Source organism: Lichenostomus cassidix, chromosome 1 (genome assembly GCF_008360975.1).
Source record: "Lichenostomus cassidix isolate B80296 chromosome 1, HeHo_3.0, whole genome shotgun sequence".
NCBI lineage: Eukaryota > Metazoa > Chordata > Aves > Passeriformes > Meliphagidae > Lichenostomus > Lichenostomus cassidix.
The window spans coordinates 18911912-18926946 of NC_139479.1; the positions used below are offsets into that span (position 1 = coordinate 18911912).

The following is a 15035-nucleotide window of genomic DNA, read 5'->3' on the forward strand; positions in this document are numbered from 1 at the left end:
CAGGCTGAGCGCTCTGTAAAATCATCAAGTGTTTAATGTAATACTAGCATAGTACTCAGTATTGCTGTGGCTTTAAGTAATGGAATAACTACAGAGGTGATAAACTACCGCAAGGAAACTGTTCTCCCGTCTGGAGACCCTTCCCCACACTAGGCAAACTTCGGGCACTCGGACCCATCTGGTATCTGTGGAGTTAACTAACTTAAGCTCACTTCCAGTTAGCCTCTGTCACCAGGAATGCAATTTGTGTTTACCTATATAAGGAAACCTGTTCGACCTAAGGCAGAGCTCGGCGGGGCTGTCCGTGCCTGCGAGGGGCGAGGGCGCTGTGCGGCGAGCGGGGGCAGCAGCGCATCGCTCCGCACCGCACCGCCCCGAGCGCAGCTCCGCACCGAGCGCAGCCCCGCCGGGGACGGACTGTGCCCTTCTGCTTCGGCTGCGGGAAAGAGGAAAAAACTCTCAGCGGGAAAAATGGAGAAGCAGGTAAGCCAGGCGGTTCCCCTCAGCTGGAGGGTGGCGGAGTCGGGGTGCGGAAAGGGTCGGAGCGAGACTTGCCCTTCCAAGTGTTGTTCCCTCCTAAAATGGCTTGTGAGTTCGTGGGGGCTGCGGAGCAAAGCGGGCGGTTCTGCAGCGCTCCCGTAACTTATCTGACATTCCATGTGCTCCTAAGTCGGATGCACCTTCGCTTTACTGCAGAGATTCTCAAACTTTCTTAGCTCTGATGGAACACAGATGTGAGCTGAGGCTGGAAATAAAGCTGAGATGCTCTGAAGCTCTGCAAATCTATGGTGTTATCATCCTAGCATGTCTGGGAAAAGAAGTTCTTGACATGTTTGTTTCTTTTGGTTTCCTTTAACCTTTAAAATGTACATTTTGTAAAAGCTGTGTTCCTTTAGCATATCTAGGGTTTTGGAGTATTTTATTTGGATGTGTGTGAATGCATCTAAGTCAGCATGGCCGGAATGTGTTTGTTAGAATACAGGGAGTTCCTGTAGTAATAAAGATTTTGTAGTGAGTTAAAGAATAAACTTCAGGTACTATTATAGGAAATGTAAGTTAAACAGGTTCTACTACAATCGGGATTACCCAGTTCAAAACAAGGATATGTATGTCTTAGGAAGTATTTGCAGAGTATGATAACATTTTTAAAACATGCTTCCAGTAAAATCCTCACAAAGATGGAGAAATTTTTCCCAGAAGATTTTAGCAGGACATAATGAAAAATAAAGTTGAAAACCCATTCTAAATAGGTACCTAGCTGTAAGAATACTGGTGTGCAGTCCTTTGGGACAGTTACTGTTAAGTAGCAGCATGCTCATTTCAGAACTTCTTTCAAGTTTTCTGCCATTATGGTGTAAAACATAGGAAAGGAAGAATATTTTCATTTGATCTCTTAGTGTGCATTTGAAGGGAAAAAACTGCAGAAAACTAGTCAGAAACAGCTGGAGTGCATTTTCAGAATGATTTTGGTTTTTCTGACCTTAGAGACGGATAGACATATGATTACTTTCCTCTTATTTTCATGGTTATTGATATTTGTGTGTGCACAGGCATTTGAATGCACTGGCTATGGGAAATGTAGCTACATCTTTCCTAGCAGTCAGAAGGAAAGTAAAATGCCTAGAGGTTTAGAAGCTTACAATGAAGATGAATAGTATTTTAAAACCCTCTTTCTTCTAAATACTTGTAACTTTTATGAATGAATGTCTCTCTGAGATTAATATTACCTGGTTAAAATTAACTCAGAATAAGGATCAGGCAGAATTAAAAGTTACTTGTGTTCATACAGATTCTTATTCATTTCTGTGTAAGACTTTTCTAAACTCATGACTTTGAATGTAGAATGAGGTATTAATGGGAATGACATAAGATAGATATAGTAGTTCCAGTAGAGACTTTTATGGGTGCTTCAACACCACAAAGTAGCAAGTTCCTATTTCAGGGCTGAAGCTAATGGGTTGCTTGTTCATCTTTAGTTTTGGTGGAAGTCACCACAGCTAAGAAAGCAGGGCTGGTGGACAAGAACCATACGTTTCACTTGTTGCCCTTCTCACCCTGGTGCTTTTGTGAAATACCTTTATGATTCTGAATTGAAAAGGAGCACACAGGACACTTAGCAGGGCTGTTAGTAATCAAAGTGTGAATTTAAAGGGCAAGAGAAGACTCCAGGGAAACATCCTTTTAAATCTCCTTTTTCAAGTTTCTGCAGTAATTTGCATTGTCCCCGTGAGTTTGTTTGGTTATGTTGCAATCATTAATGGTGTTTTGATTTCCCAGTGCAAAGCAAGGTAGAAATATGGTTCAAAGTCGCTCCAGTATATTTGGGGCTGACATGAGCTTACTCATCCCAGGATGTGAGCAGCCATCCGTGTGGCAATGCTAGTGCAGGGCTGGCCAGGGCTGCAGCCTGCCTGGCCCTTGGTGAGCTTTTGGGTGTGACCCTTTCAAGGGACAAAAGGGGAGGAGCTGGCTCTCTTCCCTTTCAGCCACAGTGCCTGCCTCTGGCACCCACAGGAGATGTGGCTTTGGAGCTTGCAGCATCACTGTGGGACCTGCACAAAAGCAGTGTCTGCCCTGGTGTTTTAACTCAGCTTGATAACGTTGAAACACAAGTTTCCATTGACCTGGATGCATGAAGAGCAAACTCTTCTCAGACCAGAACTGATGGCTGGGAAATACATCCTAGAGAAGTTTGCAGTGAGAAAGAAATTGCAAAGTAAACAAAGCAATTTAAAGTATGGGATAGACATTTGCTTTATCTAAAATCACAAGAAATTCCAGTAGCTATGGCTGGGTGACCATTCTCTGGCTTGAGCTCCTTCAAATCAGCCTCCTGCTCTAGGCATGGTTCTCCAACCCATGTTAATTGATGAGCTTTAATCACTTATTAAAGAAGAAAGAGCTAAAGTAATTCTGACCCTGTTTAAAAAAAAAAAAATATATTCATTCAAGGATTCCTTTATATCAATTTTAATGGCAGAACTGTGTTCAGAGTGCAATAATAGTATTGTGTCAGACTGTATATTTTGAGGATGAATGTGTTGAACCCAGAGAAAGTCAATGATCACATCAAGTCTGTGCATACACCTGTGGTGCCAGCTTTAGCTGTATAACTGAGACAAGACTGAAGGAAAGCAGGAATACTTGGACTTGATAGTATCAATAACTTGAACCAAAATTTTCTTCTGCCTTCCTGTTGTGTTACTGATGGGTTAATTAATGAGAACTATTGTTCATTTGTCACTTTTAAATCAGAAAGTGCTTTACGTATTTAGAATATAATATCATAAAATTTTTGTTTAGAAATGAAAGAACATAATAAATGTCTTCAATGGTTTTCCATATTTAGTAATCTGTTAATCCTGAAAACAAAGTTAGGGCACTTTTTTTGGTACTTGTTTGACTTGTGTGCATCACCTCATTTTTGCTTTCATTTTCTGATCTGCATATAACGTGAAGCTGAATGCTCTTACACATTGGCAGGAGGCATTTGGGCACATCATGTTTTCTCCTGGTATCTTTACACTCACGCAATAAAATTATTAAAAAAAAAGACTAATCTTTCAAAGGTGTAACTGGAGAGCTTGAAATAATAAAAGAACATGCTGTACTAGTTGCATGCTCCCTTTACGATTTTGTTAAAGGCTTTACCATTCCATTATGCTATCATTTTGTAGTGTAAGCATTTTATATGGCATGTGAGATTTCATTGCCCTTAAGTGACCTTAGTAAATTCCTTATTTCCCCTGAAGCACATACCTAATTGAAAATTGCCATCTGCAGTTGAAGAGCTCTAAGCAAGAGCTCTAAGAATAACTCAGGATGGAGATGGGTGTCCAGAGAGCAAGGCAAGATTATTTTTTGTGTAGAATTCTCTGTATTGCATGAGGTAAAATGTTTGCCTTGAAGATGAATGATAAGGAATTATAAGAATGGCATTTTTATCAGTCTGTCTAGTTCATCTGCCTAATGCTGCTCTCCAGAGATCACGTGATCTGCAAAAAGTGTATGTTGCCTAATTTTTTTTAACCTTTTTGAAAACTTGCCTCTCCTTTCAGCCTCGGATAAATGTATTTGGAGTTTAAAGTTAAAAATATCATTCCAAATCTGAGCTGGGCTTTCTAGTCCAGCAGCTGTCCTCACACTGAAATGCCTTGCTTGACTCTGCTGTGCCACTTTCCAGTTATGATTGAAATCTGCAACCACAGCCTAAAAATGAGATGAAGTGTTCCCCATGAGAAACCTCTGGCCCAGCATTGAATTCATTACAGCTCCTGTGAGCACAAGTGCTTAGGAGTCATGAAAATGAAAGAGGCAAAAAGCTGGACAGTGTAAAGCTGAGGAATGGCTTAAGAAGGCACTTTCTTGAGGAGAGAACATTAAACTGTGCTCTGGATTAGAAGTCTGTGACATCTGTATATTTGTTCACTATTGTGTAATGTAATTGTTTAGGACAGGAAAAATGCAAGTATTTTAATTAAAAAGGTTTGGGAAATGTAAAGCATGAAAAGTCTGTGATGAAGATGTGAAATTTTTTATCCTGTATTCCGGTGTGTTTATTCATTCCAAAAAGTTCAGAAAACTACGGGGCTGAAAATTAGGCCTCCACAAAATCTGTAGTCCTGTGTTATCTCACAAGTAGTCTTATTTATAAAAGCTTATCTTTTGAATGTATTTGTTTCTGTGTTAATTCGTAGTTATGTTTCAAAACTATCAGGGTTAGAGCTTTGGAGTACACAATGCTTTGAGACTCAAAAGGGGAAGGTATTAAAAATATGCAATGTGTGTTAGGGTCTGAGTTTAACAACTGCTTAGGCTGTATTTCCGTACTGGTTTTGTGGGTTTTTCCTGCATTAAAAATATTAAGTCTAGGTTTTGATGGTGTAGCAAGTAATCAAGGGAACACAAATATTTCATTGCAAATTTTGCATTTTTCCATATTTTTGTGTCTTTTTCACATTGAAAGTATTGTATGTTCGGCAAGATATTTACAAATATCTTTGAATCTAAAAGTCTGTACAAAGGCAGATACATGTTTCCTAATCTATCTATATCTGTGATTGTAGCACATGTTCAATTTTATATGCATCTAAAATCTCTGCTGAATTTTTTTGGTGAAGTTGCTATTTTCATGTGATTGTGTGCAGAGAGACTAGAATAAACTAGCACTTGCTTTTAGGTAAATCAGTAAATACTCATGGGAATTTCCTTGAACAAATTGAGATCTTCCATTTTTGGGCTCATTAAAGGGGTAGATGTTAACTTGCACTCTCTTTTTTTCTTTAGTAATTTCACTCAATGGTGATTTTGTATTGGTCCTCTGAAAGTTGGATTTAGGAAGATGGTATATAAAAAAAGGCAGTTGCTTCCATTAGATGTTGTTATACTAAGTTCAGCTTCATTTAGCGTTTGTGATGTTCCCATTCAGTGGTGTGAACAAAAGGCCATTTTTGAGCCCTCTTGCACAGTTCCAGTCATTGCAGTAGGCTGAGAGTGCTCTGCTTGGTGGTGCACTGGATTGCAGAGTGCTCAGGGTGTCAGTTTGAAAGTGTCATGACTTGTCTGCTGTGCTCCTCCAATGAGGCATGTGCTCCTGCTGCTGAGTTTCTGACAACACTGTTTTGTAGCTGCTTAGCCTGGAAAATTCCATATAAAACCTCAGATGTGGCATCCTGAGATGGATTTTTTTGGATAAATTTAATTTCACCATGTATGAAACAACATTAACATTCTTGCTGTGTTAATTCTGTAAAATCAGTGGTTGTTTTACTATTCATATCTTAGTTGTCTCCTTTATGGGGAATTCCATCCAATTTTAGCTGAGGAATTTAGGCATTAGCAGTTAATTATGAATTCTTACCTTAAGTACAGCAATGTACCCAGGGTGGTTTGGAATATCCTATTGGTTGTGGGTTCAAAGTTATGTAGCTGTGCTTAACACTCCAGTGGGCAATTCTGGCTGTTTCATTTTGCCTTTGATATGTTGCCATGCCACCACCGTTAATGCAGTCTTAGACTGCAAACATCTGTTTGCTTTTATTGCACATGTGTTGCTTAAGATGTTCAGTATTTGCATGATGTGAATCACTGGACTCAATGAGCATGTATGATTAATTTAATAAATGAGCCTTAAATTGTGTCAATAAAGTTTATGTCCTAAGGAATGATATATATGATATAAACAGAAGAGAAAACTGACAAGTTCATGTCTAGACTTGCAAGTATTTCACATTTTAGTGGGTTTTTAATGGTTTGGAGGGAGTCACGTGAATGTCAGTAAAGGAAGAAAGATTGCATGCATCCATATATCAGACAAAGATGATGGGAATAGAGGAATACACCTGATGTTAGAAAACAAAATTATGAAAATTCTATATACTTCATTCTAGAATCTCACCACATTTATGGTATGAACACAGCACTTGTGAGAAAAAACATGCATTTTAATATCACTATATATGCCCTAGAGTGCTCTCTTTAATGAAAAGGGTACTTGGATTTTGAAATGAGTTTAGCTGTTGATCTCAGCCATTTTTCAGCAATACTCCATAGGTACCTTGATGTTTTAGAGACCTGCCATGCTTGTTCTAGTGTGTACCATTCCACATTGCTGGAATGCACAACAAGATTACTTTGGTTTGGATTAATGAAAGCAAATGAAATGACTTACAGTTGTGAGCTTGAGTTTTAATTTTGGCGGTTAGGCTAATGTGCCTTGAAGCTTTGATTCATATGTTTTCTGTACCATGAAGAGTCCAATTTGAACATTTTCTGTCACTTGAGAACTAAAGTAACAAAACACAAGGAGAAAATGGAAGATTACAGTTGAGCAGAACCATCAGCTGAAAGGCCTTTATTCACCCACAGACATTTTAAAGTGTTTGGTATGCAGAATTGCTATAATATAATAAAAATTAAAACAAAAAGCTCTCTAGAAAGGGCTTGCAAAACCAAAAAGTTTAATTGATGGATTCAGTATCATCTGCCAAGTTTCCAGTACATCACCCAGGCTGAGGGAGGTAGAACTAAATTTGAAAGTTATTTCACTAGCTGGCAAGCTGGTCTGAAATCAAGAAGATAGAATGCAATCAAAAGAAGCATGAGTTGCTATAGTCAGAGACAAAAATATAATTTATTTATAGAAAATGGGGAATAATTCAGTCAGCAAGAGTATCTGTGGGCTACCGCAAATTGGAAAATGAATGCAAGTTGCTGATGAGGCAAAATGCTGAAATGTGAAAGCCATTCTGGGAGTCATTACTGAAGGTATTATAAACAAGAGGATGAGCGGTAACCATTTTGCCCTGTTCTGTTGTGATAAATGTCATCCTGAATTGCTCACCCAGTTTTATATGTGATACTTTAAGAAATGCACAAACAAACTGGAGAAAGACTAATGGAAAACAAACTAAAAGTTGTACTAAGAAAATGTGACATAGATTGCAGGAACTGAGTGTGTTCTGTTGAAAATCTGGGTTCGTAGTATGCCCTGCACAAGCATCTTACAAACTAATATTCTGTCCATCTGCCTTTGCCCAGAGGTCCAAGGAGGAGTTGAGCTCTTCCTGCTGCCCACTGCTGCCTTCATATGAGAGCAAAAGGTGAACACACCCAGTTGCAGCAGCCAGCCCCAGATCTGGCTGCTCACCAGTTTTTGCACAAAAGTGCTACTTGCACGAGCTCAGCTTGGTGAGTTGCTGTCTAGAAAAGAGAATAAATAGCACAAGACATGGTTGTAAATACCATTGTGATAATGGTATCATAATTAATGGCAATTAATTGTTCTTCATCTCTGAGGATGGAACAGAAGGCAATTTGCGGTAATGGTGGGTTTCATTAGATTTTTGGAAGAGCTCTACAGCTGGTGTTTAGGCACTGTGATGGGTTACCCAAAGAAGCTACCAGGTCAGGCTTTGGAGATTTGTCACAGACTGAACAAAACACCTGTTGTGGAGGATCTAAGTGTAGTTGATTCTCCCTGTGAGCAAGAAATGGCTCCACAATGACCTTTTCAGACTTACATTGCTGTAGTTGCTTGCTATGACTTTGGCTGTGTCCCTACCATGGAATCTGGAAATGTTTTCCAGTTTCAGACCCCAATACATCTCATGTCCATGTCCCCCACCATAGCAGTGCTTAAGCTGGGCCTGCATTTTCCTTTCATGTCCACTTTATGCCTCCAGTTGCTGTACTCTAACCATGTGATAGTAGATCAGCAGTGAGACTCTCTGGTGTCTCCTGGGTGGCTCTTACCTGTAAAGAAAACAGGTTCAGCCTCAGACTGGGATCCACTGCTACGCTCTTTACTGATTCCAATATCACAGACTCATTGCTTTGGAATTTGGGAACTTTGAATGATTACATTTCTTTTGCTTCTACCCAGTTATTAGGCTCAAGAGTTATTGCCAAGACTCTCATTTTAACATTAGCATCTAGTAACAACAGAGATTACATGAATGAATACATAACCTAATAAAATCATAGCAAAAGGGTGGATAGTTACATGTGTGAAACCACTGCCATTTACTCTACAAAATTCACTCCTTTTTCTCTTACTACATAGATTATGTGATGTAGCCATGAAAACTGCAACAGCACAGTCTCTGAAGATGTAAAGTAAGCAAGAGCATAACTACTGCAAATAAATGTGAAGGTTGTGTTTGTGGAGGAGAAGAGGCTGTTCTCCTGAGCACTGAGTCTAAGCAGGAGGTAGATTGAATGGTTACATGACAAGATTCTCCTTGGAGAACAGCTTTGGTTTGTGGTGTAAAATGTGTTATTGATGTGCCATGGGCAACAAATGAGTCTCTCTCCCCAGTTTGTTTGGACGTGCTGAGTCATTGATTACAGTCGATCGAAGCTGTACACTGCAGGGCTATATCCATTAAGCTCACTGCGAGAATATAAGGCATAGCATTCGATCAATAAGGCCCCAGATTAAAGGCAATGATCCAGGAAAAGGAGAATGTAAAAATAGAAAAACAGGGAAATGGAAGTGAGATTAATTTTTTCTACTTGATACTTCCTGTAACCTCATTCTCATGACTCAGCATTTCTGAGGTTAGTTCTTTTGCGAGATTGTGATTCATGAGCTTTGTTTACTAAATTAACAAAGGTTAATTGTTAGTGTCTAATTAATGAAATGGCAAATGCTGAACTGTTGGCCTTCCTAAAATTAGAAAATTAGCTCATATTGTAATTTAAAAATTTTTATTAGCGGTAAACCTTTCTACTGTCACAGGCATCCACTTGAATCAGTCCATCTATTCACTTGTCTTCGAATATTTCACTCTGATGTGGAGGAGGGTTACAAAGGTTTGCAAAGGTGTTACAGCAGAGATATGTTTTCACAGAGCAACTTGCTTTCTACCACACTCTTCAAAGTCATCTCTCAGTGGCGGAGCCTGAACATGCTTTACCTCTCCTTTTATAGCTGGGGCTGTTCTTCAGAACTGTTTTCCGGGCTAGTATTCAGCCAGTGTGGCGAGACAGCCACTGTGAATTTCACTGCTCCCTGGGCAAAGAGTGTGTGGTTGACTGAGGACTCCATCTTGCAAAAGGGATGCCATAATGCATTCTGCTCATTCCTGTTGGGAATTTACTGTCTTCCACAGTGGTTTCTGTCTTAATTCAATCCTTATCCTGAGCACAGAGGAAAGGAACGTTGTCTCAGGCAGCCAATGCGTAACTGTTGGGAAATAGTTGGTTTGTGATGGCAATAATTACCACAACTATTAATTACTGTATTTTTGGAACAGAAACATGTTATTACATATTGATAGGCAGCATCACTATATGACACTCTTTCTGAGATTTAGAAGTTCTGCATCTAAAAATAATTTACAAAAATTAAATTGAGCCAGGCTAATAAAATATCCAGTAATTTTGGGTAACTGTATAGCCTTATGTCTCTTCTAACCCAGTTTTTGACATTTTGCCTAGAGGAAAATACTCTTTAAAATGTTTGGACAAACTACATCTAAAGCTAAAATTTGTTTGAAAGATTACATTCTTCTGAGTGAGGTTCAATATTTCTCCTAGGTCAGGACTGTCTGAGTGTTTTTCGTGGTTTTATATTAAAAAAAGGAACCTTCTGAACTAGATTGTGCAAATATGGAACCAATATTCAACAAAAAACATCCTGTACTTTCCAAAGAGCTGTGTCTCAGTATTTTTCCTCCAATGAAATGATTTAGCACTAGATTGAGAAAGATGTGTGTTGCAAATTAGGTTTTGCTTGACTTCAAGGTGTGAAGTGCCCGTGGTGATCATTACCCCAGACCAAGACCTACAACATCCCCACTACAGGGGCTGATGGGCTGCTCTCTTCTGATATTCAGAAATTTCACTACTTTTTTCTAGTGACAGTGTTAGCCATTCCTATCTAGGAGAGACTGCTCCCAAGGCCTGTTCTTCTGTGCCCATGAAACCATACGGTCTAAGTCCCTTGGAGGATTCTTTCCAGGATACATCAGCTGCAGCTAAGGATTACTTTCTCAGAATGATCAGCACTTACAAAGCAGTGATATTGGTCTGCCTGCAGTTCCTAGGAGGAAAAGGGTTAACTTATGAACAACATGAAGCAGAGAGCCCTGTGTTCATGGGACCACAAGATTTTAAGGCACTGAACACATAAAGTAATAGAATAGCCCATGTAAAGTGAGACTGACCTTGTTTTTAAAACTTGCATGTGTGTAATGAAACCTCTCTGTATTATCAAAATTAATCAACAGTAACAAATATGTGTAAGAGCTGAGGGCACTTTTTCTGTTGTTTTTTATATTCCCTTTTTACTACTTGCCATTGTATTCTCATGCTCTCAGATGGGTAGAACTTTTTTCTCATGTACAGTGGTAACCACTGTAAGTTATATTGAACATTTATGACTGAAGCACGAGTTTTATGTTCTCAGTTGCAGTGATTTAATTTGTCTTTTAAGTTTCTGTGAAACTGCAGGGAGAAAGGGGCTTTTAAGATCCTATAAAAAGTGAAAAGATCTTGCCTTTTTCTGTCATGACTTGTTAGAAGCCCACACTTGGTTTTGGACAAAGGATTCCAGACAGTTGGCTTCTCTCCAAAGTGTCTTACAACTTTATTCTTAAAGGAAGAGATCCCAGGTGCAGGAGACTGAAGTAACAGGGGATTTATTATTAAGACTGTCTTTCTTTTTTCTTCTATATTATGTTTCTTTTTTCTGCCTATTCTCTAAGATAGGTACATTTCCAATCTCATTTACAAATCTAATGGTAATTATGCTTTCCTTTTGACTCTTCAGGTGACAAATACTGCTGTGCTGAACCCCACTGTTCATACATCTTATATAACATGAGGACATTTTTTCTTCTGCCTTTCCACACACACAAAAACCCAACAAAACCAAAAAAACCCCAACCCACGACCACCACTGTTGCTGTTGAGCCGCTAGCAGAGAAAAGATCCAGTTCTCAGTGGCAAGAAGGAAAAAGTCTTTATTGTTTTGATTTCATCATATATATAGAGTTTTCAAAGGTCACCCAGATTGGTCAGTCAGAAACCTCCCCCTAGGCCTGATTGGCCAGGCCTGCACTGTTCAAATACTGGGACACTGTTTTCAATAACATCCAAACTTTATCTTTATTTATAAAACACAAAAGGAATTCTCATGGGAAAGACCTGTGCTAGCCACACACCACCACCAAAAAATCTTTATGTTTCAAGAGAGATTCTTCATGTGTATCTTGTACTAGAATTAAGATGCAAGCTAATAAACTAAAACAACAGGAAAAAGACTTCCTTTTTCAGTATGGTGCTGCTTTTGCAGTGCACAGTTTGTCTGCTACAAAAAAAAAGTGGCTATAAGGAATACAATTGTCTGAAAAGATTTCAAAGTCACAAAAGAGGAATTGTTTCATCCCAGCATGTATCAGAGAGGATGTTGAATGAGTATTACAGAAGCACTCAAACTGCACTGATCAGCACACAGAAACTAATGTATGGCGTGTGACAATTTTTGGGAGAGATCTGTATCCAATTATAAATTCCTCTTTGGTTTACAACTAACATTTATGGAGTAGTCTTCCAAGGGAAGTGGTGAAGCACTGTGTACTCAACCATTGGCAAATGAGGACTGCAAAGTGTTTGAAGGCTCTTGAGAAAGCAGATCTGAGAGGAGCAGGAGATATGTGGATGTGATGACAGGGTGGAGCTCCCATGTCTCAATTCTGACTTGCATTTTGACAGTTGTGCTGATGCAGAAGCACCAGAATGTGCCAAATATATATCATTCAGAGCAAATTCACTATTTCTTCCATCTCTATTATTAGAGAATTTTCAGATTAAGGGTTGTTTTTTTTTTGTTTTTTTTAAAATTTAGAAATATGTATGCATTTGAGATTCAGGAGAATTGCGTGACCGTTTAACTAAGGATGGAATTCCTATTCAAAGCACAAGAAATAACAAACTGGAATAGCAAATATCCCACTAATACATGACTTGTTTGTGTTATGAGAAAGTGAAAAAGGTGATAGACCTGATGCCTCTATTACATAGGGTGACATTAGAGCCCTCTGTGGGCTTTGTACCTTGCTTATAAAGAACATCTCAGCCACTTACTCAGAAATATGGCAAATAGCCATGTTCCATATTTGCTGAAGCTCTGGTGAGTTATTTAGGTATTTCTGGTTCATGTTGTTTTATTATTTTTTCATCTGCTGTTTTTGATTGAAAGCATGAGTTGGTCAAAGCATTTTTTTTTAAGGATTGATTAATTTTGACTATACTTCTATTATAAAAAGGCTCCTCAGTCTTAAGAACAGCCATTAAAATGGAGGGTGTGGAGGAGAAACAGAGAAGCTGACTTCAAAAATGTAGATGAATCTGCTTTCAGTTCTCTGATACAGAAACTCTCAGAATCATATCAAATTATAGACAAAATGAGAATTTAACCCTGAATCTGTCATATCTAGAATAAGTGACCCAGTTCCTGGCTGCTTTGGGTTGCTTCCAATAGATTCTAATGTTATATTTTGTATAATAATCTTTCTTCCTTTTTTCAGGACTCAAAGCACACATCTCAGATGAGTTTTGTAAGTACTTTTTGAGAGTTTGAAGTGAGTGAGTCTTCGTTGCTGTTGTCTTTCTCTGCTTCAGACCACCATAAATTTATATAGGAGTATTATGAGGCATTTCTGAAAGGAAACCTTTTTTGTTTAATTTTAACTTTGTCAAGATAAAGCATTTTTAAAAAGTATTTTTTCCTGTGCCTCCTTCCTTTTCATTAACTTTAAAACACCTCCTAGACTGTTGGAATTATAGCATGATGAAGCAGCCAAATGTGGTCCTATAAGGAAAATAGTTCTGCAGCAGCTACTCTATAAGGGAAATTGAAGGGACCTTGTTTTATGTCAGACTGGTACAACTGGCAGCTTCTTATACACTGTTGTTATGTTCCTGGAACAAGTTCAAATGGCTTTTAATGTGGGGGACTTTAACCATGTGAACTACCAGCTTTGCTGTTATGATCTACCACTCAAAAGTGACTGGATTCATAACAGGGCATCAACGTCTCTTTTGAGGCCTTTCTTTTGAATAGGATGACTATCCTGATTTATCCACAGCTTTGTCAGCCTGTCCCCTTGTTGGGGCCCTGAGCATTTGTCCTCACTTTTGCAGATGCTGTTTTTGCTCAGGCTGTGATTCCCTTTTTTAAGAAACCTGATCACTCTTTGCTAAAATTCTGTTTATTTGGTAAACTTGACCTCTGGCTAAGCAAGGCTGGCAGCCTGTTAGGAACAAGGTTCTTTGAATGTAACAGCTTTACCTGTTGTTTTTCAGCTGTGTGCGTGTGTGGTCATGCTGAGAAAAGTAGTATGTCCCTCCCACTAGAATGGAGTGCTCTGCCTACAGCAAGTGTGCCTGCACCAGTGTCACGAGCTATCTGTGATAAATTCATATCACTGGACAGTTTTACAGCATTAAAGGACATTCAGAACTAAGTGGTGCAAAGAAATTGCACATCTCACACACAGAGTTTCAATGTTTAACAATTAAAAAGGGTTAATGACAATTTGCATTTATTTTGCAAAAGCACTGAAGCATGGGAAATGGGTGAAATGGAAGTAGAAGGAATCAATTTTATTGTAAATATTACTTTCTATGTTAGGTCATGTGTTAGGTCATCCCAGAACAGGGATCTAAGGTCCTGAGCTGGCAAACATTTACACACTTGCTTAACATTACTACAGAGTATAGTCCTGTGTAGGTTAGTAGGTCTACTCATGGCAATAAAACCAATCATGTAAGAAGGTATTCTTAAAAGTCAAGCCTCATATTTGATTCTCAATACGTCAGTAAACCAGTGAAGGGTATTGCAGAATAACTTAAGAGACCATACTGGCAGCTACATGATTTTGTTAATCTGAATTTTGAAGAGATGGCATGGAGCCTATACCTTGTAGACTGAAAAAATCAGAGTAATACCTCCCTGTAAGTGTAGCATTGAGTAAAATATCACTGCAAGGATGCAGAGAGTAGAACATAAAATATTTTACAGATGTTACTTTTCCCTTTTGCTCTTCCCACAGTTTTGGGATTGCTCTTCCCAAAGTGTTGAGATTGACCCAAAAATATTTTGACAATGTTAAAAGCTATTTGCCTCCCTTTACCTATCACAATTTGCTAACCAGCATTTTCATGCAAGATTTGAAGTGGAATGTTGTAAAGTTATGTGCTTTTAGTCTGTAAAACTCTGGACTCTGTCCAGAAGACCATTTTTATATGGCCTGGATCCTTTTCAGACAAACAGGATCTGTGCTAGGGTGCAAAATTGTAGACAACTGATGCATTCTTTAAAATAACTACAAGTTGGCTCACTGCCTTTTCTAGGAGTCTGTCAAGACTCCCCCACTGCTGCCTAGGAATATATTTTTGAAACAGGAGTTGTGAGTGCCAACAAAGTAACAAGTTTAAAGGTAAGCTTTCTTTCCTGTGGCAGTCTGAGAATTTCTTTGTAATTTACTAGCGTTCTGAAATAGTATCTTACGTATCCTAAGTATCCT

The 15035-nt window shown here is 38.7% G+C and overlaps 1 protein-coding gene across 1 annotated transcript in view; it reads left to right on the plus strand.

Annotated features, from left to right (window-relative positions):
- Window positions 1–283: 283 nt before the first annotated feature.
- The window catches only part of MID1 (midline 1), a 237430-nt gene continuing 222678 nt past the window's right edge, over window positions 284–15035 (plus strand). The window contains exon 1 of the mRNA XM_085052263.1: window positions 284–483. The gene's annotated coding sequence lies outside the window, so the exon portion shown is untranslated. The remainder of the gene's footprint in view (window positions 484–15035) is intronic.